At 42.8% G+C, this 23,462-nt stretch overlaps 1 protein-coding gene across 1 annotated transcript in view; it reads right to left on the reverse strand.

Moving 5' to 3' along the window:
* The window catches only part of PEAK1 (pseudopodium enriched atypical kinase 1), a 566,235-nt gene that overhangs the window by 425,222 nt on the left and 117,551 nt on the right, over positions 1–23,462 (reverse strand). Inside the window, exon 2 of the mRNA XM_086959284.1 lies at positions 12,273–12,351. The gene's annotated coding sequence lies outside the window, so the exon portion shown is untranslated. The remainder of the gene's footprint in view (positions 1–12,272; positions 12,352–23,462) is intronic.

Raw genomic sequence — 23,462 nt, forward strand, 5'->3', positions numbered from 1 at the left:
TGTTCAAATTAAGCTCACACGAAGTATGTGTGGTGCTGGGCCTGTGCAGATTTAAAAAACAAAAAGTTTAGAAACACATTGTCTTACCTACTCCATTAGTGAAACTTTGTATCACTGCCTGATGTGATAAGCCGCTGCAGGGGTCAAGAAAGGTGAATAGGAATAAAAAACGTTTCTCCTCCACTGCATTGAAGAAGAAATATCCACACAGCAGAATAGGAGGCAAAGGTGACCGTTGTCGCCTTTCGCCAGTGGAGATGAAGGGGTGAAAAAATAAACAAAGCCTCGTTAACATGTTAATGGTCTTTCAAAGACCTGCGAATTACTCGGGTGCGGCTGCGATAATCTCTTAAAACTGTCTGTGTGTCTGTGTATTCGCCCGGGAAGCTCTCTCAGCCCGGGCGCGCACACACACAGACACCCGTTGAGTCCAATGCCTTTGCTCACCTGCCTTCAAGCCCTCACTGCGAGGGCCAAGGATCCTGTTTGGGTGGGCCAGGCTCATGTTTGGGTGGGCCTGGCCCACCCGGCCCACCCGCTAGAACCGGGCCTGGTAACAACCCCCGCCTTTCTCGCAGTCTGGTACCCTCCCACCTTTTGAGAGCAAGAGCATACCTCCTGTAGTAGGTTGGCGGATTCTCTTTCAAAATTCATTCTGGAGTGGGAGGAAAGAAAGGTAGAGAAAAACAGTTTAAACTAACTTGCAAGATGCATCCTTTGGATGTGACGGATAGCCAACCTGTTAGAAAGTGCTGGGTTCTGCCCCTCACTTAAAACCGCTTTGGGCAAACTTAAGTGGTTTGTTGACTGTTGTAGCATGGAAGGAGGAGTTGGAAGACTCCAGATGATTTATGTGGTGGTGTTGCTCCATCTAAGACCAAAGACCTCAGATCTTCACCTCTCCAGCCCAGCGATGGAATATCCGTCACAACTGTGCGCTCTGGATGGGGCATATTAAACGGTTTGCTGCATGTAAAATTGGCATCCATCATCCACCAACAAAGGTCCTGACCCACCTGTCTGAGATGCAGATTGTGTCCTAAAGGTATCTCTAATGCTGGACCCGCTGCAGCTGCTGACTCCTTTGAAGGCCTCCATATGCAGACCGGCACGAAGAACCAGCAGGATGCCGAAAGCAAAGGTCAGAACAAACGTTCATGGCGAAACCATCGGGGTCACAGACTGAATGTCCTGTACTTGTTGTGAATCCACAAAGTCCTTCAGGGTAATTGTGTCCCGAACTTACAAATATGCAGCTTTGCATCCTTAAAGGCTGTAGACTGCTGCAGAGTCGCCGATGGTCCAGGGAACACAGGTACCCATAGGTTCAAAGTTCATCATAGGATTTAAGTAGAACACACAACACAGTGTTGCGGGCCGCAACCACTGACTGCATGACTTCCCCCTAGAGCAGTAGTGTCTGCACGCCGAGGAGCTGTGGTTGCACTGCTTGTGCCGCTGCCTCATCTTATCCTTGGATTGGTTTTTCCACTTTGCCTGGTTTTTCCACTTTGCCTTGGAACACTATGTGGCAATGCAAGTTAGAAGGTTGCAATGATACATCAGGAGACGATGTGATTGCCAATCTAAGTTCTCTATTCAGGAGAGAAGAACCCATCCAACAACCACATAGAGACTCCAAGGAATAACTGCCTCTTCTCTGAACCATAAAATTATTTTTCCCTCACCCGAGCACTCCACTTATGATGACATAGCAGAGGTCCATGCTCAGGCTTTCAGCAGGTTGCTAGGCTACAGCCATAGAGTAATACCTGTACACCACACACTGCAAGCAAGGTCTGTTGTAGTCAAGGTCATACTCGTCAATTAGGTCTAAGGCAAAGAGTTTATCCTTTCTTTCCCTGGTGGTTTCGTACTTGGTCCTGAGATATCATAATAGAGGCGGCAAAGCTTAAAACTGTTTCAGAGGCGGAACCGCTGAGCACTGTCAAAGTTAATTATTTGAGAATTCAAGGAAAACTACACATTGGTTTTGGGATCTGCGTCTTTGGTCATGGAAAAATATTGACCGATTAGACTAATGTCAGTGCACAGGTATGGTGCCTTTATGAGGCTCCTCGGCGTCATGCTCACAGGCATGACAGAGTCCCAATAGACATCAATTATGTCACCTGTCAGAGCACAGGAGCTTTTGAACCAGCTTCCTGATCCGGTCTGGTGCCTGGGCATATTTACAAGCTGAGGATTTTGCGGGTAGAAGTATTCATCAGAATGTTAAAATTACAGTAAAAGACAGAATATTGGCAGTCTGGCAGGCACTCTTTCACACCTGTAATATTAATTGTGTAAAAAGAGTTCATCAGTAGTGACTGCTAGTGAACTTTTACTGCCAGTGAACTCTCAAAAAACGACTGTGTAAATAACCACCATAGACCAAGAAAGATTCCCCCCAAGAATTATACACATCCTAAAAGATATTAAAATGTATTGCGTCATTATGAGTATTCTATGATGTACTTTTTGTTACTACTCGTTCCTTTCTTTTTGTTCTTCTTTCTTTCTTTTTCAATAAAAACGATTTGAAAGAAAAAAAATGTATTGGGTCAAAGGGAGAATTCTGAAAGATTTTTAAATGTATTGGGTCAAAGGGAGAATTTTTCAAGCTCAATTTTAAAACCCAATGACAGAGATGAATACTGTCATAATAATGTCACAAGAAACTCCCACATGAGTTATGAAATAAGTACCATAGCAGCAAGTACCAAGCAAATGTGCCCAACGTTAAATATCACCCAAATAGTAACAGCAGGTAGGTTTAATAGATGCATTTAATTGGCCTAAAACACGTTTTCTATTTTCAATACACTATGTGTCCTTAATGTCTTGAAATGTAAATTAAATCTACACATGTCACCACATTCCAAACTATCTATTTCAGCTATTCGTAGTTTGTCCCCATATATAAGCTTGTCATTCATTCTCATTAAATACCATCGTTTTCTATTCGATGCCTGCTTCTTGTTTTTTATTTTTCATTTTTTTAAGTTGTTACACTAATTATGTATCAAAATATATTCAAACACAACCTAACACTTGCTGGTACAACTCCACCTGCCCTCTTAATTCCCAGATATTACACATCACATGAATAGATTTATATGCCAAAAAAAGCCATGTGCACCCTGGTACATTCTTTCTGCACCTCATCATATGTCCATGTACTACCCTATATGTCAATAGGCAGTATTACAACTTCCTAAGATCAGAGTCCATCATTGCTATCATGGGCTCTGTTACATAGTCCATTTTATGCCAGAGTGTGCCAACAGACAGCCAACCAGTACACCATGCACTAATCTTTGCCATATATCCCAGTACTCCTTTGACATGTATTGATATTGTATGAAAAATAGGTTCCTCTTCATATGCAGCCATGTACATTTTATGGCCAGGCATATGTTCCTCCCTCTACACGCCAGTTACTGCCATCATGTGTCCAGGAAACGACACCACATAACCCACATATTACCCTGATATGCCCAGATACCCCATCATATGCACTAGTACTACATATGTGCAGTAATGTCATCACATTACTGAGGACTACCTACACCCGACATAGTGTCCATTGTAGGTCTAGGGAGTGGTTCTCATATATATGCAGTGAGTCAAGCAAGTAATCACAACTTTAGGCATGCCCACACACAAAGGATAACACACAGGTGTACTGGTACACACAGACAGAATGGCGTGTCCACACATTTCCCTCCTTTTATTCACCAGCACTGTCCTCCGCTTCCAGTTCAAGTTCAAGTTGCCAAAACTACCTTCCCAAATACACCTTGGCTCCACTAAGGGCATCACTGAACGCTGCGGCCAGACTGGTTACAGGCACCAAACGAAATAAGCACATAGCCCCAGTCCTAAAATCTTTTAATTGGTAGCTCTATGAAGCTCGAATTCAGTTAAAAATTGCTGTTCTGGCGCACAAAGCCCTTCATTTCAAAACTCCCAGGTACCTAGCCCAAAAGCTTGAATTATCCTGTGGTGGTAAAGCCTAAAAAAGCGCTAACACTTTAATCTAGAAACCACTCATCCTTAGCAAAAAGAGAACTTGTCACGAGCCGTCGCCGGCGCTGCTCCAAAGATATGGAACTCTCTTCCACTGGAGGTACACAGAATCTCCTCAACAACTGCTTTCAAACTGGAAGCCAAAAGATTCATAACGAATAAATTCTTACCTTAATTGGGCTAGGTTCACCTGCTCGAAGTCATTGATCCTACAACCATTGTACCTTCATTTAATTTTGCTCTTCTTTACCGCATGGCCCCCTTCGTTGCCCGCTATATATTTTGTTTTTGTATTACTCTCCTTAATTGTCCTGTAATTATGCGATCATTCTTGATTCTTATTCTTATGTGATGTCGATATTGCATTTATGTCCTTCCTTCCATCCTATTGTAAAGGACTCTGATATCCCCTCGGATACTTGTTTGCGCTATATAAAATGTTATAAATACATTCCCAGAGCTCTGCTCTGTCACCTAGCCAGGGCTACGTCAGAGAAAGAAGTGCAGGGAGTAAGGATCCTTTCTGTGCTGCCCCAGCAATGCACAATATTCACTGCTTCCGGCCAGTATATTGACCAGGCCTGGACGTAGTTCGCAGAGTTTTGCTATGCGGAACTCCACAAAGTTACAAAAATCTCAACAGAGTTCCGCAAGTGGTGGAGTGCAGTGTGAACGGCTGTTTGCGCTGGCCTTCCTGCTGCTGGAGTAGAAATTCTACCCAAGCTGCAGCGAGCGAACTTACCGCTTGCGAGCAGGGGAAAAGCTCCGCTGCACTACGCGAAGTGGAATTTTCTCTCTGCAAACTCCGCGAACGGAGCGGCGTTCACCACCCAGGCTTAGTATTGACATGTCAGAGATCCTCACTCTGGCAAATCGGCAACAGGCTTTCTAGCATTCACCACTATGTCTGTGTCTCACATGCGGATATTTAACAGCAGACAAAGGTGCTAGCTTGAATCAGGTGAACTTTTCAGAGACTACAGCATTTCCAGTGGTCACGCTGGCTTTTTTTATCACCATTCTACCCTAGCTCCTTCTGTCCAAACTCTCTTGAATTCTTGTGTATCTCAGTAGAGTATTAGCGGGTCATTCTCCTTCACTTGTAGAAGTGGCCGCTTCAAAGTCGCCACCAGACAGATCATCTGGAGTGACAGGACGCTCCAAGCGTCAATAGGACGTGGAGGACATAGCTCAGACCATACCCAAAGCTTTGTCCTATTTTTCTGTAAGGTGGAAAAAGGCAGCACATGCAACAACGGAGCAGGTTGCAAAAGAACACACCGAGTTTGCATCATGACAAGTGCGGTTCAGAAAGAATGAGTAGTCACCAATTTCTTGCAGCCACTAGCAGTGCTGGTGGACAAACTGCAAAAACAAATGGGATTTTAAGGTCCAAAAAACCTATTGGCACTAATAGGGTAGATAAGTCCTCTAAAGTGAGGATAAAGGAATACACCCTCCCTGTCACATACTGCTAACCTAAGATTAGGAATTTTATTTTTGATGTTACGCCCCCCTCTAAAAAACGTCTTTTTAAGTGTTCCCGGAAATATGGTCGAGCCTACCCTGACCATTAGGAGTCAGTATGAACTCGATGATGAAGCATGCCACTACTAGAGAAGATGAGGGTTGCATAAAGAAAAGTTTTTTTCCCTTTCCAAATCTAATTAGAGTGGTGAATAGGTGTGACTCATCACGGATCCCGCTCCGTCCTCTATGGAGGTGTTGTCGCTCCAAAAGGGGTACTGTTAGGTTAGCAGGACTAACTGCAAGCCACTGCAGTAAAAGTGACATCTGTGGAGTGGAGCCCAACCACCCGCAATGAACCAGCCACCACTAGTGCCTAATATAGAGAGGGTACCTTTTAAAAGGTACCAATAAGTGCCTTTGTGTTTGCAGCCGGAGGAGAAACTTTGGCACCTAGAGCCGCAGAAGGCATACGTCAACTTATACATTTTGTTCTTGGTATTGCTACGGTACACAGTTTACGGTTCATATTGTATTGCAGTGCTTATCTACCCGAAGTTATTACACTTGACACTTGGAGGGTAGGCATAAACCGAGAACAGTGCTATTGAACTCACTATTACCAAATTTGAGGAGGTTCACAGTCTACGTCAGGTACCACTGCAGAAATACTTTTTTACATTTGGCTCATACTTCTTCGATGATATGTTCTCCACGCTTGATATTTGTAAATTAACTGATTGGTGATGTCCTCTTAAACAGTGGTCTCTTACTCAAAAAGTAAGAGAAACTTTTCTGAATAATTGAAGCAACAAAGTGAAAGTTCAGGACCCTGGAAACCTTCATGGGTGACAAGCAGTGCTCAACAAATCCACCTTGCATTACATTTCCGTACATAACAACGTTTTCAGCTTAGAAAAGTATTCCGAAAATTGAGGCAAATGCACAAGCTTTCTGAAGACATTCCTCAAAGGCTTACTGGAGATCCAGGGTTTATCACTGGAGCGCATGCATCCCTCTTACTTTAAAACAAAGTCAAAACCAATGACAAGCCGGTGGAAGAGCAGCATCAACTCAATGCATGAAATGTACTTGCAATGGCCACCTCCGTACCGGAGGAGTGGTGTGTTGATGAAGACGAATAGGAAGCTGGTGTGAGCGGCATATTAAACACATGCACACGTAGCAGCGCTTTTGCAGAAGAGGCCCATCATAGAAGTCATTTCAATAATTAACCTGCACTGCTGCCTGTTTTCATCCAACATTCATCGCGGTCCTGTCCTTCATCTGATTTGCAGTCAGAGACAAAGACATCAGCTGAATGATGCTCCTCCGCATGGACAAAAAAAAGTTGCAGATCATGTTAATAATTTAAATGAGAGCCCCCAATTAGCTTAAGAAGAATTGGTTTCATTAACCTTGGGCAGGGTGTTTATTAAAGAAAGATAGGAGCTCCGAAAGGGGTTAACAATGTGCAAGAGCGTTGCAAGTATGAACACCAGTTGACACAATCAGATCAGGCCGACTGCGGCTAACACCTACCGAAGAAGGCATTTTTAAACTCGGACACAAGTATGGTCTCTCTTTCACAATACTGTAGCATTGCCAGCACTCACATTAACTCATACCAACAAGTATGACTAGTAATAAGTACAGTGGTATTGAATAAGGTACAATAACAGCAACAAAGGGAATTGTCTTCATATTTTTTATTATAATTGAGTTTTTGCACACATTACGGAAGCACATTCAAACGTCACCAATCTTGCGCCCCCATACAACTGAAAAGTACAATTTTTCATGAACAACGAAAACCCTACTGAAGACGGCGAGCAATAATTAATGAGCCACAGTTAAAGCGAGGGATTTTTTTAAACCAAAAGCAGAGATATTTGTTAGAATTGTTATATATATATTATATATATATATATATATATATATATATATATATATATATATATATATATATATAGAGAGAGAGAGAGAGAGAGAGAGAGAGAGATAAAGATCTATCTATATATATGTAGATATATCTATATATATACATAGATAGATAGATCTATATATGTATAGGTATATCTATACATATACCCTCGGTCTAGCCAGCACTACATGATTCCCGTGCCTAGGAGGTTGATGCGGTTTTGGGGACTCAAGGAGGCACCACAGTTCAGGTAGCACGCAGGAAATTGGTGCGAGTGATTTAGAGATGCCCATCAGTCCACACAAGCACAAGTTTGTATCCGCATTACTCACATGAAATTAACAGCATTCTGGGACCTGTAGTCTTCACGCTTCAGGTATACAGCAGCAGGGGAGCCAAAGCATTGGTTTTGAGGGCGGAGCAGAATTTAACCAGTCGGTGTGCGGCAGGACATGCAAAAACCACGACTTCACCCTCACCTCCTGAACACTCTAGGCGCTGAAGAAGACTAACATATGCTGAAATGCATTCGCCAAAAAGTGTATTGACTGAATAAAGCTACCTTCGTGATTTCCCCTAATGTGGCCTCTGCTCTTTCTTCGGAGGATTTTTGGTGAGATATATCTATATATATACCCTCGGGTCTAGCGAGCACTACATAAAAATTGAAACTCTCTAAATAAATGCACACACACATATACACACTGAGCAATGAAACATCTCTAGGAATCTGGGATTTGGGATATAACAACAACTGTCTTTCAAAAATAAAGTTCTGAGCACAAGGTGCACTACTATGTAGAGAAGTTGCAGTCAACTGCATAGGAATTAAAAAAAGATTCCTCTTTATATTTTTTTTCCACTCACAAGAATTTCTCTTGGGACAGGCATCATATCATTATTTGCTATATAATTCAGCATATTAGGCACGCTGTCTGGGGTATTCTGGAAAAGCAAAGGCAAATGCCTACTTTATCTGAAAGAAAGCACCTGGGATAATTTGATTGATGCCAACCTCTGTTGCGGGACCTTTAATCTTTCCAGTTGGGGAAGGCAATTAGAGCCTCTAAGAAGAAATAAACTTTAAGATGTTCTTTCAGGAGTTTTACCAAGAGGGCCAGTAGGCTTCCGAGTCCATTGTTAATAAAGGGCTTCCTGTGAACAGTATCCAGACGGAAAGGTTTGCAGTTTCCTTAGAGAGCAACTAGAGTGTAAAGTCAAGAACAGCTATTGCATTTAATGACAAGGTCCACAAAACCTTAGTTAAGAGTGTGCTCTAAACGTTGTATGCCGCAACATTAGGGAACCCAAAGGGTAACATACATCACTACCTGATCAGATGTGTAATGTAATGGGATTGCCTTCTTTCAGTCCAGATGGTTCAGAGAAATTTTTCTTTGACATCAGAGAATTACTGCTCTGCAATGAAACAATAAATGTGGCCATATATACTACCACTGCATTTAGATACCACAACTGCAAACGGCCATTTACAAGTGCAGAGCTCTAGCTAGGGTGGTGTTCCAACAGGTACAAGGACTTCTAATAAAGTGTCAGATGTTTTCCACGGGCAGCTTCAATTCTTGTGTTCTGATCCCAGTGCAAACGTAGAGGATCAGGTGCAGCGGGCTTTGGGGGGGGAGGGTAAGACACTTGGCACAGTATATGGCCGCAGTGTACACCGTGAACCCACAGCCTACGAGTACGCCCAAAGTAATGCCGCAGGCTCTGTGGATAGGGACACTGGTAGCAGGACAAGGTCGGAGCACAATGATACTTGGTACAAGGGAGAAATCATGCAATAAAGAAGCCGGAACAAATCACTGCAAAAAGTGGGTTAAAGAAAAGTTTTGATTCTTTACTCAACTTTAACATTTAAGGTCCAACATTTTATGGTTATGATATATTACATAAAAAACTAACTTGCGCTCTTAGTCGGCCATACTGGTCTTTTAGACATGAGCTACAAACCACCACTCACAACACACAGCTCTGGTCAATTTATTATTTCATTTTGTACCTGCTAAAACGTAGCCAGTTTTCTAAAATGACATTATTAACATTAATATTGTTTACGTCCAAAGAACATTATTCATACTCAAAAGAGAGCCATATAATACTACTATTCGCAAAATCATGGTTACATTCAACTTTATTTCTATCAACTAAGGAGAGTGAAGGCAGAAGACAAACAAGTGTTAGCAAAAGTATTGCAGTAAAGCTAAGATTTGTAGATTATAAGGAGGGAAAAAACAGCAACGAAAGACGACCTTGTAACAACTAAAAACATACAAGCCAACAACATATAAAATAAAATTAATGTTCCTAGTCACAATTATTAATATTATTATTATTTTGCAGCTTATGACCTGCTCACCAAAGATATTTATACTTGGTCTTTAATTCCTGGATAAAAATAAGCTACAATGCAAAACACATACACTTTACTAAATCTGGAGGCTGTATGAGGCTCTGACATAACGAGGCTAAGCTCCACTACAAGACCCCACTTCTCAGAACAAAACAGCAGATTCAGTACATAATTCGTTCATTTTAGAGTCTTCAAAATGTACTAAGTGTAGTTGGTCTACACTAAATAATATATCGAGCTTTAGTTGACCTGTTGCTGCGGAAAGAATTTTGTTTGTATGTAGCTAGAAGTTCCAAAATGGCGGAGCAACATGTTTTTTCTTCTTTCATATTGGTTCCATGGGATATCACACTCCAGAGGAGGCAATGCAGAAATAACAGGGGACCAAATGATTAATCATAGACTTTATCGTTCTCACAAAAGAACATAACAGCCCCGGCATCCAAGCATTGAAGCGTTGCAGATAGTAGAACCGTAAGGCTACACATATCTTATGGTTGGTATGAGCAAGTTCAAAACAGTGATAAGTCAAAACACACTGCCAAAACAAATACATACAAGCATGTCCTCTAAGTACATTGTGACATGCTCCCAAACCCACTAGCAAGAAATAGGCTCTAGACTAGGACTGGAGCTAGTATTCCAAATGAACACAGCCCTACTATAGGGGGGAAGTGAGTTAGGCTGCTTAGATATTTAAATGACGTGGACATTTTGGAGAGATATTTTTGTGGTTGGTATACTTTTGAGTCCTAGCTTTTGCAATCACGGAAATGCTCAAAACGCAGCATTTTACTTGTGTACAAATGTAGAGAAAAAAAGAGATTTGGGGTCTCAATGCTATCAACATTTTAAGCAGATTTGCTTCAAACATAAATGTAGCAGCATTTACAAAGTGAAAAGCACATACAAATAAAGAACATTGCACCATAAGCATCCAGCGTAGGGTAGTCTGAGAACTGTCTAAATGCCAGCATTAAACAAGTATTGGCAAAGCCAACAGGTGCCACCTGTAGGATCTACTGGCTTTGCCAATTTCTTTTGGCGGTGCTAAACAGTGTCATCAAAAATAAAAAAACAAAAATAGGCATGTTGGATGTCGCATCATTCCTCTGGCATGTGCATGAGGGTGCATCATTCCACTGACGTGTGCATGTAAGTCACCGGCACTCAGCGGAATGGCGCAGGCAAGTTAGTTTCATTTTTTTCTGACCGATTTAAGATGGCAGTTGTCACTTAGATGGGTAAATAAATAAAGTAAGATTTTTTTAGCTCGAAACAGCCAATTGAAAAAAACAATTAAAAAATAGGAGAACGGGTGGTGGAGGGGTAGGGTGAAACTGAAGAGAGGGTGGGAGAGTAGAAGTGGAGAAGCACACACATTGAAGCACAAGAGGAAGATCCTAATACAGAAGCATACGAGCAAGAAAGAGCAACACAGACTGTTGAGGAGAGGGGGACACTAGGACAAGTTAAAGAGCAACACTGAGCAGAGGGGGGTAGAGAAATACACAAGGGAGATGGCTGGAAACCCATGCGCTCGTGGAACGCTTGCGCAAGAGAGCAGCGTAGCAGTGAGGTGGGGAGAAAAAAACACACAGAGGAGCGAAACAGAGCAGGTGGGGTGGAGAGAACCACATGAGAAAAAAAAGCTGGGACGTCCATGTATTCTCATGGAGTGCTTAAGCAAAAAGAAAAGCAATCGTTCCCTAAACATTAGCAGTGGACGGACCCAAGTAAGTAGTCTATGCTCCAGGGAGGGACGAACAAGATGGATCAACCAACCCATCTAATTAAAGGCAAGCAAATGAGATGGACAATAGAGTTAACGAATACTGATGAATGGGCGGGTTTAAGCCCTCTGGAAATCCTTGGTAATCTGGCAATAGGTCTTTTGCAGCCAGACAGCTTGAGCGGTCTTGTAGGCTAAACCGAAAAATTGGCACGTGGACAGAATCAAGCCAAGAAGCAGTGAAGTTTAAGGACAAAACAATTACAAACAAATACAAATGGGGTATTTTGGTTTCTGTGAAGAACATCCATGTAGCCCTGTAAAAAAGTACGGCACAAGTCAAAAGTACACCCATGTATAGTATCACCCAGCAGGAGTCGGGCAACCAGTCATTAGGAAGTGGAGCTGTTAGACGGGGTGGACGGGCAAGGTCTGGAGCAACAGCAGCAGGTCCCCCTAATAAAGGGTTCATCCCTTTCCACTCATGCTGTGCCAGGGCAGCAAAGATGGATGGAGCCCTCAAACAGAGAGGAGTGCCAACGTAAACTCTTCATACAAAGAAGTATAAAGGGTTTATATCCCTACCAAGACAGGTGGTTCGTGGCGCGAGTGGTCAGAAAGTAAACAGGGTGCAATAAAATCAGTCTATCACACTATATCCATAACAAATGCACTGTTTTACCCAGCTGTACTGCCCAGCTTTCTTTAGCCCATCGTCATGCAAGCAACACATCACTATGGCTTACCTGGAGTTCACCGAGAGATGCACAGCCACAGAAGGAAGCGCTCCGCAATCTAACACGAGCCTCAATCAAGAGCAGCTGCCTGTAAAATCAAAGAGACACAAGAGAAACGTTCAAGCAGAGCGCTTTAACAGAGCAGGAGCAAGCAGGTCAGACATCCAATCACTGCATCTGTAAGTATCTGTGAGAGGTTAAAGGCGCTCTTTGACGCGCTTGAGAAAGCGAGGCATGCTCACCTTCGAGCATTAGCTTATTTCACAGAGCCCGGCAGGCTCACATGGCCTTCATCTTCCTCTCTTGATTAATTTATATCAGGTTGGGCTCGAGAGATGCCTCGGTTAAACATTTCTAGGCGTGTTATAGTGAATTAAATTAGCAGTATTGAAGCATCCTTGTCAACAACAAGCATCCGACTCCATCACGCGGAGCTGATCTGTTATGAGCTCTTCATGAGGAGCGGGAAACACAGAAGTGTTTACTTTAAGACATAACAAGGTAAACCTGACTGAACTGTTCCAGAAAGCAAAAACTTTGAGGATTAAGGGAATGTCTAACTAAAGTCATAGCACGTTTGACTATGCTACATCCACAAGTCTTGAGATGTGCGAATTCCAGCTTCCTCCTTGAGCCCAAGTAAGACAAAATGGGGCATGCTCAGGTTACCCAACACCCCAAGGAGGGCAGAAAGGTGCAGCGCCCCTCCTCATATAACCAATGGTAAGAACATGGAGTAGAACATAGCTACTAGTACTTCTAATGGACCCATGCAATAAAAGCGTGGTGGAACTGGGTTTTTTAGGCTGTTAGTGGCACCCAAGGTTGGCAAACACAGTGGAACCGAGATGCCTAACCCTCTAATGAACACTGATACAAAGGATGCAACAGAACACTGCTACCCACATGACTAATGGAATTCAGGAGAAAAAAAAGAAATTCACTATAATTGGGCAATCTAATTTTCAAATTGAACCCATGATGAAAATATGGAATAGAATGGTAACAAACAATCTTTTATTAAAAAATTAGTTCACATTCAGCCTTCAAATTCAGTGCAGCAGAACTCTGTACAACGGAGCTATTCAGCATTCTGATCAAACTGTTGAACAAGCCTAGGCCAAGCCAAGCATTTTGAAATTGTGATATTTTAATGACCTTCACGGACACATACAGCACAGATGCAACATAAAGAATCAACGTTGCACACTCTGACATACAGAAGGGTACAGCATATGTAGAGGCATGTGCAAGCTTCCCTCACACATACAGAACTGTTAAAACAGAGACAGCTGTCGAGTACATTTCACCTGCACATGATCATCTTTGAGTTCTTATAGTGGATGGCCTCAAAGTGGGTACAAAAGATGAAAAGGCCTCAGTGAGAGCCAAAGGAGAGCTGTGTTGGAATGGGAGAGAATGAAACCAGCCGAGAAAGGAGCTCGTATTACAGTGGTAGTGTATAAGGCCCATTCCATGGCGGAAAGCACAGCTCGAAACTGCAGTTGCAGCTTAATATGTAAAGTTCTCAAGGCCTCACCTTGAGTATTGCTACAACTTTCAGATGCTGAATACAGCATATTATGACCAGAGCAAGGGGGATATCTTGGTGCACTGTGGCCAGGTTGCAAGGACACCTCTTGTGTATCATAGTGAGATATGGAGGCTACATTTGCGCTGTGTGTACATTTGTGAATGGCAAGTCTTGAGTAACATGTCAAGGGCTTGATGTCCCAGGTACTTCATCATTTCAAGATTTCAATGTCTCACCCGATGTATTACTTTTAAATAAAGTCTCTGATATATTGTGTCTCAATGCAAAGGTGATTTCTGGAGTATTCAATTGGGATCTGCAATACACCATGAAGTGCTGTGACGAGTTTTGAAGGGCTCATATGGCACATTGCATACAGTTTGGAGGCACCAGCAGCAGCAGTGAAATGCAGAAGTAAATAACGCATCCATGTTGGGCTGGAAACAGTTTAAAGGACACCTACATATGTGATAAGAACATACATCGAAATCACAAACATGCTTATGTTTTTGGGTTCCTTGTGGCATCTGAGGTCAGAAGCTCACCAACCCCAACTTACCAGCTGCCACAGCCTTCATGCTGGTGAGAAGAAGGACTTGCGCTATTTGGGAATCTTGACGCACAAGCTACGGAAAATCATTCAAATCTGTAATCCTTGTTTAAAACAAATATGAATATTGCTCCATGCTCCTGTCTAAGCATACCAACAACATTTTAAAAAGTCAAAATAGGAAGGTATCATGCCAGACAACCTATCCAGAACCTTTTAGATTAAAAAAAACTTGGAGTAGAGACAGAGTAGCCAAGTCTTAGGAGTCCAGAAAAGGAGCAGCCTAGATCTATAAACTTTAACATTGGTTAAAGTATGGGGTGGAGAGCGAAGATGAGTAGAGGACTCCGTAAAATGAGAAGGAAAATAGGTGAAAGGAAGAGGCGGTGAGGGAAGAACTGAGAATCGATAAGGAGGAAGGTCAACACTGAAATTATGTTAATTTTAAAATAGGGCTATAGGGATTTTGAGGCGATGAGGATGAGTACATGAGGCCGATTGCGGAGTGAGAGAGGGAGGAGGAGTGCTTCTGAGGCAAGGTTAAGGTGAGATTGGGGTAGATTTAGTCTAGGCGAGACTGAATTGAGGTTTTGGTGGTATGTAATCTGGAGGTGGTCTGGAGAGACTACTGAGTTTGACAGCAGAGCGATTTTGAGGCTGAGGTGAGCATGTGGTGAAGTTGAGGGGGAGGCCAAGGTTGAGGAAAGGAGTCTAACGAGAGTCAGGGGAGGCTGGTTAAAGTTGGGCTTAGACTGAGGTGCTGAGAAGTGAGACTGAGGCGAGGTTGAAGCACAGATGAAAAAAGATTGTAGCTGAGCTTGTTGATTTCAGGGGCAGGTCTGCATTATTAATGCACTTTCCTCTTCAGTGGCCTCCTGCTGCAAACTGTCATGAATGGAAAAGAATCAGCAAACGCCTGCAGAATTTATGAAGGCATAAGGATTGTCCATCAGGGCGTCTTCAAATGCACACCTGCCAGTAGCCAAGAGGACACATTTCCAACTACAAATACAACTTCAATAAAACAAACGGATGTATTATGTAGCTAGCTGTGGGGCTCAGCATCATGTACATTTTAACACTACAAGGTGAAGGGGCGTTGATGAATCTGTCCCAAGCAAGCAGACTGCTGCGGTTAGTGCCTGGCAGGAGGTGTGGCTGAACGTAGGAACTACTTGGACAGAAAGGGTGTACCTTCTGAGATAGTATGTGTGAGAAACACAGCTAATCCATGTCGAGTCGTAAAGATTCAGGAGAGAGGCAATCAGTCTATTGTTACAAAATGGACCTGGAGCGTACGGGGGCCTCTGGTTTCTTCCACAGCCATAGTGGTGTCTGTAAGAGCTCTGTTTATTTAGGTGCACTCATGCTTTGTCATGGCTGACAGCTGCTGAGTCTTAAATGGGCTCACAATTAGGTTACATTTTGCCCAGTGGCTTTGGAAACGTGTGTGGCATACAGATATGGGGATATTTCCGAATATGGAGGGTCAGGTTTTTGGGCTAGTTCCTGCCCAGGACCAAATCATTGTTTGCACTTGAACATCACTCATGCGTAACACTGGCTGGGGCCTGGGAATAGGACAGGCTGATTCAACTCAATACCTGCCCGATGCACACAGTGGCGTAACGAAACTTGAGCCCCACCATGCAAAGTACATGCAGGAGGTGCCCCCATGCTCCCGACCCAGGGGCCTGCCAATGCCGGAGAGGGCTCCCAGGCTGGAGGCCTCCTTCACCGCGGAGCTATGGTGGCTTTCGTTACGCCGTTGCGTACATGATATCTGTCCCTGCCCTTAGCCACAGGTATGCTTCTACAGGTTTGAAAGGTGCTATGAGCTTAGCGTAACGAGCGCAAATCGATATGATGGCTGATGCGGCTATTGCTACAGCGTTCTCTTTCTTGCCAACATTGTGCGCACTCTTCTCAGCCAGCTAAACCCAGATATTCACCTAAACATAGATGAAGCAGAAGAGAAACCATCCCCCAAAATGTTCACACTCTCACTTATTTCTAACCCTGGGCGAAGCACTATGCTACACTTGTGTAGTTTGCGCTACTTCGCACTATACGAATTGCACGTAGCACAGTGCAAACACGCGTAGCGTAGCAGGCATTTTTGCTTGCTCGCGGTCCTCAACGTCAAGTTGGAGACCGGGAGCGAGCAAAATGACATCCTGGCGAGACTTTTTCCTTGTTCACGATCAGCAACATCAAGTTGCCGATCGCGAGCATGGAAAACAAACCTCCCGACAAGATGCTCAACACGGGGAGGTCAGGTTTCTCATTGCGAGTGGTCGTGTATGCTCGCGACCGCTCGCGATCATAAACTACCAGTTCGCGTTGAGAAAGCTGCTGCTCGAGTAGAAATCTACTCGAGCGGCAGAAAACGACCGCTTGCACTGTGCAAGATGCGGTTTGCACTGATTGCACAGTGCGGACAAGGATCTGGCACTGTGCAATCAGTGCGAATAGCATTTTGCACAGTGCACTACACAGTACGCGTAGCTTGCGTAGTGCGAAGTGCACTTCGCGTAGCTTAGCGTAGCGTTACTACGCGAACTACGCCCAGGGTTACTTATTTCTACCTCACACACAGCAGAGCAAAGGTAAAAAACGAAGGCCCATCTTTGGGCTTCCTAAATTCCCTATCCTTGTCTCTAACGTGTGGGGTGGAACGAAAAGCACAAATCTTGTGATCTACGTACAGCTAGGCCTGAGCTGTACCTTTGTGTCTCTGTCTAGTAATCTTTGATATGTCACACATATATCCAGCCGGAGAACCCACAAGAACCCTCAGAACCCATCAAATAGCACCAGCTACTACTCTTTCACATATCATTGCCAAGAGCGGACAGATGCACCAAGGCCTTCCGGTCCATCACGTGTAAAAAGCGGCACCAATGTCCTTCTTGAACTCCACTGAGTTCACTGTGCAGTTCAGTTGCTCTCAGTTTCACAAGTCAATATCCTGGATAATGTTATGTTGTCACGCTCACCCAGGAAGCCATCTGCTTACTGGAACCTGCATTGTGCACACTTTTAACAAGTAGGATCAGATAGCACTCAATCTGCTGCCCAAAACATTTAGTAAGTAGAATTTGTATGTACCTATTTGCCTGTCTACTATACGCATATATATTTATAGAGATAGCCAGTGGAGCAATAGGTTTGCGTGCGGTACTATATATTGATAAAGGCTTCAAAGAAGTCGAAACGCGTCTCTCCAATCTCGGGGCCGAGTGAAACCCATGACAAAGAAAGCCATATCGCACATCCTCGAGTACGTGCTTTCTTCCTTGCAGGAGTGAGATGATATATATATCAAGACAGTCTGTGCTGAAATATTTGTATTTCGAACACAAGATTTACATATGGTTTTCATAGGCCTGTGTATTAGGGATGGTTTGCTATTGCCCTAGAAATAGTTTAAGAGTAGAAAGACCCCAACAGGCCTCGGTGGCACATTTCTTTTTAGCAGTCTTCCATGTGATGTCATGGATTTTCAGTGAAAAACGCTATCAAGTAAACCTATCATCTCAGTATAAGTAGAGAATCAGAGCAGCAAAGCAGCTCTTTCCAGACACAGGCAGATGTGCTCGATCAATCCTGCAGAAACATTTACTTCAGATCCTAGTGAGCCTTCAGCCGTGCAGTCCACAGAAACGATAACAACGTGGAGGTGGGATGCTGAAACATTTATCCCATTGTAAACGTAGCAGAATGCAAACGGAGGTGGCAGAGAGGGGCAGAGATGCTCCTTGGCTTCCAAGACCATCTCTTAGTTACCCTCAAAGAGATAACGCCCTCATAACGCAACTATGCTTGGATGACGGTAGAAAGTATTTCTGCAAGAGGCTGTAGTGATGAACAAGCCAACAGCCTGGATTGAGACAAACCTGTAACAAGCGTTTGCGATGCAATAGGTCTCAAAATTGTGTGATTTTGAGCTATTGGCATTGTAAATCTCAAAGCCTATTATTTATGTGTTTTAAAAACCTGCAAAAACAATAGCAGAAGGTCAAAGTTTAAAAAATGCGAGACCTATTGCATTTCAAATGCTTGTTGTTTACAAGCGCCCCATGGTGCACTTTCACATTAGCAGAGGTGAAAATCACGCCCCTTTCTTTAGGCGAGCCTTGTGTAAAGAAAGGTCCGCAGCCGCTATTAAAGTGAAATCGCGGTAAGGTATGCTTTTACAAAAAAAGCATTTGTCTGTTAAGTTGACAAACAAATGCTTTTTTTCAGTAAAAGCGCCCCGTAAAAGCATGCATGGCATGCTGAATGTTGCAGGAAAGTATGTCGTGCCTGCAGTCAGAGAAACTAATTAAAGAAAATAATGCTTACAGACTACAGTGTAACAACTGAAGTAAAAAGGCCAGTCCTCATGGGAGGTTACAAATGAAGACAAGGCGGTACTAAAGAGGGACTAACAAGCCTATTAACGAATCAGCAGCCAGCATTTACAAAGGACAATCACACAAGCCAGTGACAAATATGGGTGGATAGTGGGCGGGGCTTCAAGTCCATACTCCAATACAAGATGCCTCGTTGAGCAGTACATGCGCTGCCCAGGCTCGACCTAAAAACTGCAGGGAATGTGAAAATTCATATTGCAGTCTTCTCTATTGCAGAATCCAAAGAAGACTGTCTTCCCGTTTACTTATGTTGCGCTAGCCATATTCTTTTAAAGCGCATTCAGTTGTTGCAAGCTAAAAGCAAAACACATTCTCAACTATGTTAATGTTGCATACCCAAAGACTGCTATCCATGCAAGTGCTTTTAAACATTATCAAAGCACTTCCAGACTGTGCCATAAATAAGAAAACATTGGAACAAGGAGTACCATTCCAATCGCAGGAGCAGCTGACCATCGCTGAATGCTTCGTTTGTGAGCGAATCACATGCTGGGGCTGATACTGAGAAACAACAAAGCTGATGTCCCAGACATCGCTGAAGGCATCAAGAGATATTTTTGAATCTGAACATGATGCTTGATGTCTTAGACCCTTTTATTGAGCTATTGCTCACCAGTTTCTTAATCAAGTTATTACAGGAAATGATCAAGAGTCAACCCTGAGTTAAAAATGTTACAATTATACTCATAGTTCATTGCTGACAGTAATTACATTCATTATTAAATGTTTGCTTTTTTACAGAAATGGAGTGTTCGCCAAGGCTTGCATCATTCATTGTATCTTGTTCTTTTCTTCTTTATCACCTTATTTATGCTAGATTTGTTAATTTACTAGGACTGTGGGAACATCTCCGCCTGTCTTAGAGGTACTATAGTAAATTACACTTACTTCAGGAAGCAATTGCTCTGCTACCTGGACAAAGAAGTGCTAGCCTACTGCCCTCTTTGTGCTACACAGATTCTTTTCTTGGCATCACTGTCCAGCTGAGAGCCCATCATGAAGTGCTCCCTCTCTAAGCATCCCTCGCTCTGGCTCCGGTTGTTATGAGTGAATGCTGGGATGAGACATAATCAGAATTACTGCTATGGGCAATAATGTTCCTTAGTGTACACAGAACTATCTGATACTGTTCATATATCACTAATTGTATTAAAGCACTAATTACGCCAGCATATTAAAGAAAGGGATTGATTGGAACGAATACCGTATTAAGATGGAGGCCACACTTGTACAAATGTTGTAAATGTAAGAGGTTCTAATGGTACTCAAAAAAAAATAAAGAAGAAGAACAGAACTTACAAGCCCTATAACAGAACGTGAAGGAGCAGAATGAAACTAGGAAACCTTCAAAAGGAGCCCAAAACCAGACCGCAGACTTAGGAAGAGGTGAAAAGAGAATTCCAATCATGGAAATACAGTGGCACACGCAAAAAATAATGAGGACCACAGACATTGTTTCTGTAGAATGATGTCCCTCAGAAAGACTATTTTTTTAATAGTGCCTGTTCTGTAACTAAAATGCTAAATCAGGAATCTTAAAAAGGCCATATATTATTGAGTCATCCACGAAGAACCCATATGAACATGCACTAAGTAATGCCTGTAGGTATTGTGCACCGACCTGCCCACGAGCCTTTGAGCAGTAACATTAATACCAGATACTGATCCATCAGATTGTCATTGGTTTATGCCATGACAAGCCAGTAGATATAGAGCCATTAAACAACTATCACATTCATGCCACGAAATGGCATTAGATACCAAGCCATAAAATGCCCACATCTTATATCAAGAAATGTTTTTTAAATATTATCCCATGGAGTAGCAAAATACCATGCAGCGAAATGCATTTGTTTGTGTAATCTGCATCATGAGCTCTATGAAATAGTTTCAAGACACTTCCAGACAAACACAAGAGACCTAAATGGACACCAGAGCAGAGGTGGAGTGGGATGACCAGCGGCGTGCAAGGTGGAGCTGCGGCATCTCAGTGATATGTGACGAGGGCATGCAGCATCTCACAGGTGTAGCTGACCGTCCCAGAGTTATGTTGGAGAGGGCCATAGTAGCCAGGGGTTCGTTCAAGGACCTGAAAGTGGTGTAAACTGTCTTGTAGTCCCTCATATGGGACCAGCGTCAGGTCTGTAGGGAGCAATTATGAAGTGTCTCAGGAAAAGGTTCAGTTCTTGCCGAGGAGAAAAGAAGGTGTGAAGAGTCTGTAGAGACAGCCAAGGTGAGAAAGACTGACCCTGGCAAAAAGCAAGGGCCAGAGTATGATCCTGAGTGTTGTATTGAGGTCTGTTTATCAGCCTATGTACATCATACCTGCACACAACAACACAACAGGGTCAAATAAAGGAAGAATACATTGAAAAAATGATACTCTATAAATGGATACATATTAAATACAAATGTCTTTTTGCTTTTGTAACATAGTGAAAGACTTTCCTCAAGGTCAAGGGAGAGGTTGATCCATTCCTTAGCGCAGTAATCGAAAAAGCCCAGCTCCTAAGGAACAGTTTTGGTGTTTTTTTTGTCTTCAAAAAAGTTTCTCTGTAGAGTGAAAGTTTCATTTTGGACTATATAACTAAAATTGAGCCTTAATAAAAGCCGGAGTAAACAGGAGTGTGAAGATCAATGAAATTCCCAAATGTTACTGATACTCGGTCACAAGAAGCCTTTCAAACACTTTGCCAAAAACCCTGCTGTACATCAAAATGTCATTGAGATGCTGTGCATGAAAATTGCCAAATAGATATTGTGCCATAAAATATTCATCCAATACTGCGGTAGGTAATGTCCACCGACACCATGCCATGAACTCCCATGACATACTGAACACAGTCAGTCAGACACTGATCCATACAATCTCCTAGAGACACTGAGCCGTGCTTATCAGATTAGATACCAGCCATGAAATTGCCTTGATCTGTTATGCCGTTAAATGGCCAATCATCACTATGCCAAGAAATTATTTCCGCATACTTAATGTTGAAGTGGGGTTCGGGAAAGACCTAGCTGGAGCGCATGAAAGCTCCACTCCGCACAAAGGAGGTCACAGAAAATCCACAAATGTTATTGCTATAATTTCTGAACATGTCCACAGAGCACCACTTCCACTTGTGCGACCTCATATCTCTTCACTGCATCAATCGCATTGAAGACTATAGAATGGATGGATATTTAGAGAAAGGCTTTTCACTATTTAGGGTCCGAGGCATCCGATCTAGGGAAAAATAGGAACAATTTGTGTTTGATAGACATCTCATCTGCTATGAATTCCGTTGATGGTTATATAAATGTGCAGCAATAACAACGAGTTGATGGATGGAATTCTTGAATTAAGCTCAGCCACTGGCAATGGCTCTGGGCCGCACTCCAGTAGATCGTTTTTTACCCACCAATCCGCTGTAGATAAAGGATCGCCTCAAGCTAAGTACTGGCCATGCTACTCATGGGAACAGCCTGTCCCCCGTCCTGCTAGGCAACGTCCCTGCCAGAGGGGGCTTTGCCTGGCAGTTTGGAACAGACCATCTATCACCTTGTTGTTGATGCTTGTATCAATTTTCATGCAAAATTGGACACTTTCACATTTCTAAATCCTGTACATAATGCAAATGTTATAAAGTTGCTAACTTAAAGCAATGCAGTGGTCACTAAACCCTCCCTAAACAGACCTTCACGTGTTTTGCAATAAGAGACAGGCATTTTCTTCTCGTACCTCTGGCAGCCAAAACAAATCAGTGCCAAGTTATTTTTTTTTTTATTTCAAATCGTTTTTATTGGATTATAAGAAACACAAAAACAAAGGAAATATACATAGTACAGAATATAATAATAAAGAAGATGAGAAAAGAAGAAAAACACAATAATCATAAAGAAAATAACTTGGCACTGAGTTAGATTTATTGTTATTCAGTGACAAGTTATAAACGAACTCTTCAAAAGCAATAGTATTCATAGTTCTTAGCAGAAATTTAATGAAACAGAAAAATGTTAGTTCTGTAAAAATCAAGGCACAATGACGAAAGTCTAATAATTTGTTTATTAGATGTATCTGGGTTGGTAAGAGAACATGACTTGTTCCTCAAATTGAAGGAGTCCCTGGATTCAGGATATGGGGCATGCTGAGTGCTGTCTTAATGCTAAAGTTGATGAATGTCCCTAGAAGGCTAAAGTTCCAGACTTAGCCACATTTTAAGTTAGTGAGCAGATTAAGTTCCCTACCCTATGTCTCAGTTGCCTTCTCTGAACAATATGGGACCTTTTCATAGTCGGTCTAAAGATTTGGCCATGTATACAGTGTTTCAGGTGGTTTCCAGTAGTTCAAGTATCGCATTAGCTTTATATAGCCAGTTGCGTACACCTGGGTCTGAAACTTAGCGTAGTTGATTAATCTATCCAGAACTCTCTTCTACTTCCAACAATGGGCACACGTTTCCGTTCCTCTACTTTGAGCCCTTTTGCCTACCAGCAAGGGATATGCTTTGTTGACTTTCTGAACACTTGACCATCAGAGAGACTGATCACTCTATCCGTACAATACCACAACATATAGGCATGGTCCAGTTGTTACACATATTTGTAATCTATGCGAGGTAACCGTATAACGGTAGGGCAGGGCATGAGTTATGGACCTCGGTGCCCATGCAGTGTATTAACCCCTTAAGCGCTGCGCCCGTCCAGTGGCCGACGGC

The sequence above is a fragment of the Lissotriton vulgaris genome, chromosome 2_2 (genome assembly GCF_964263255.1).
Source record: "Lissotriton vulgaris chromosome 2_2, aLisVul1.2, whole genome shotgun sequence".
Lineage (NCBI taxonomy): Eukaryota > Metazoa > Chordata > Amphibia > Caudata > Salamandridae > Lissotriton > Lissotriton vulgaris.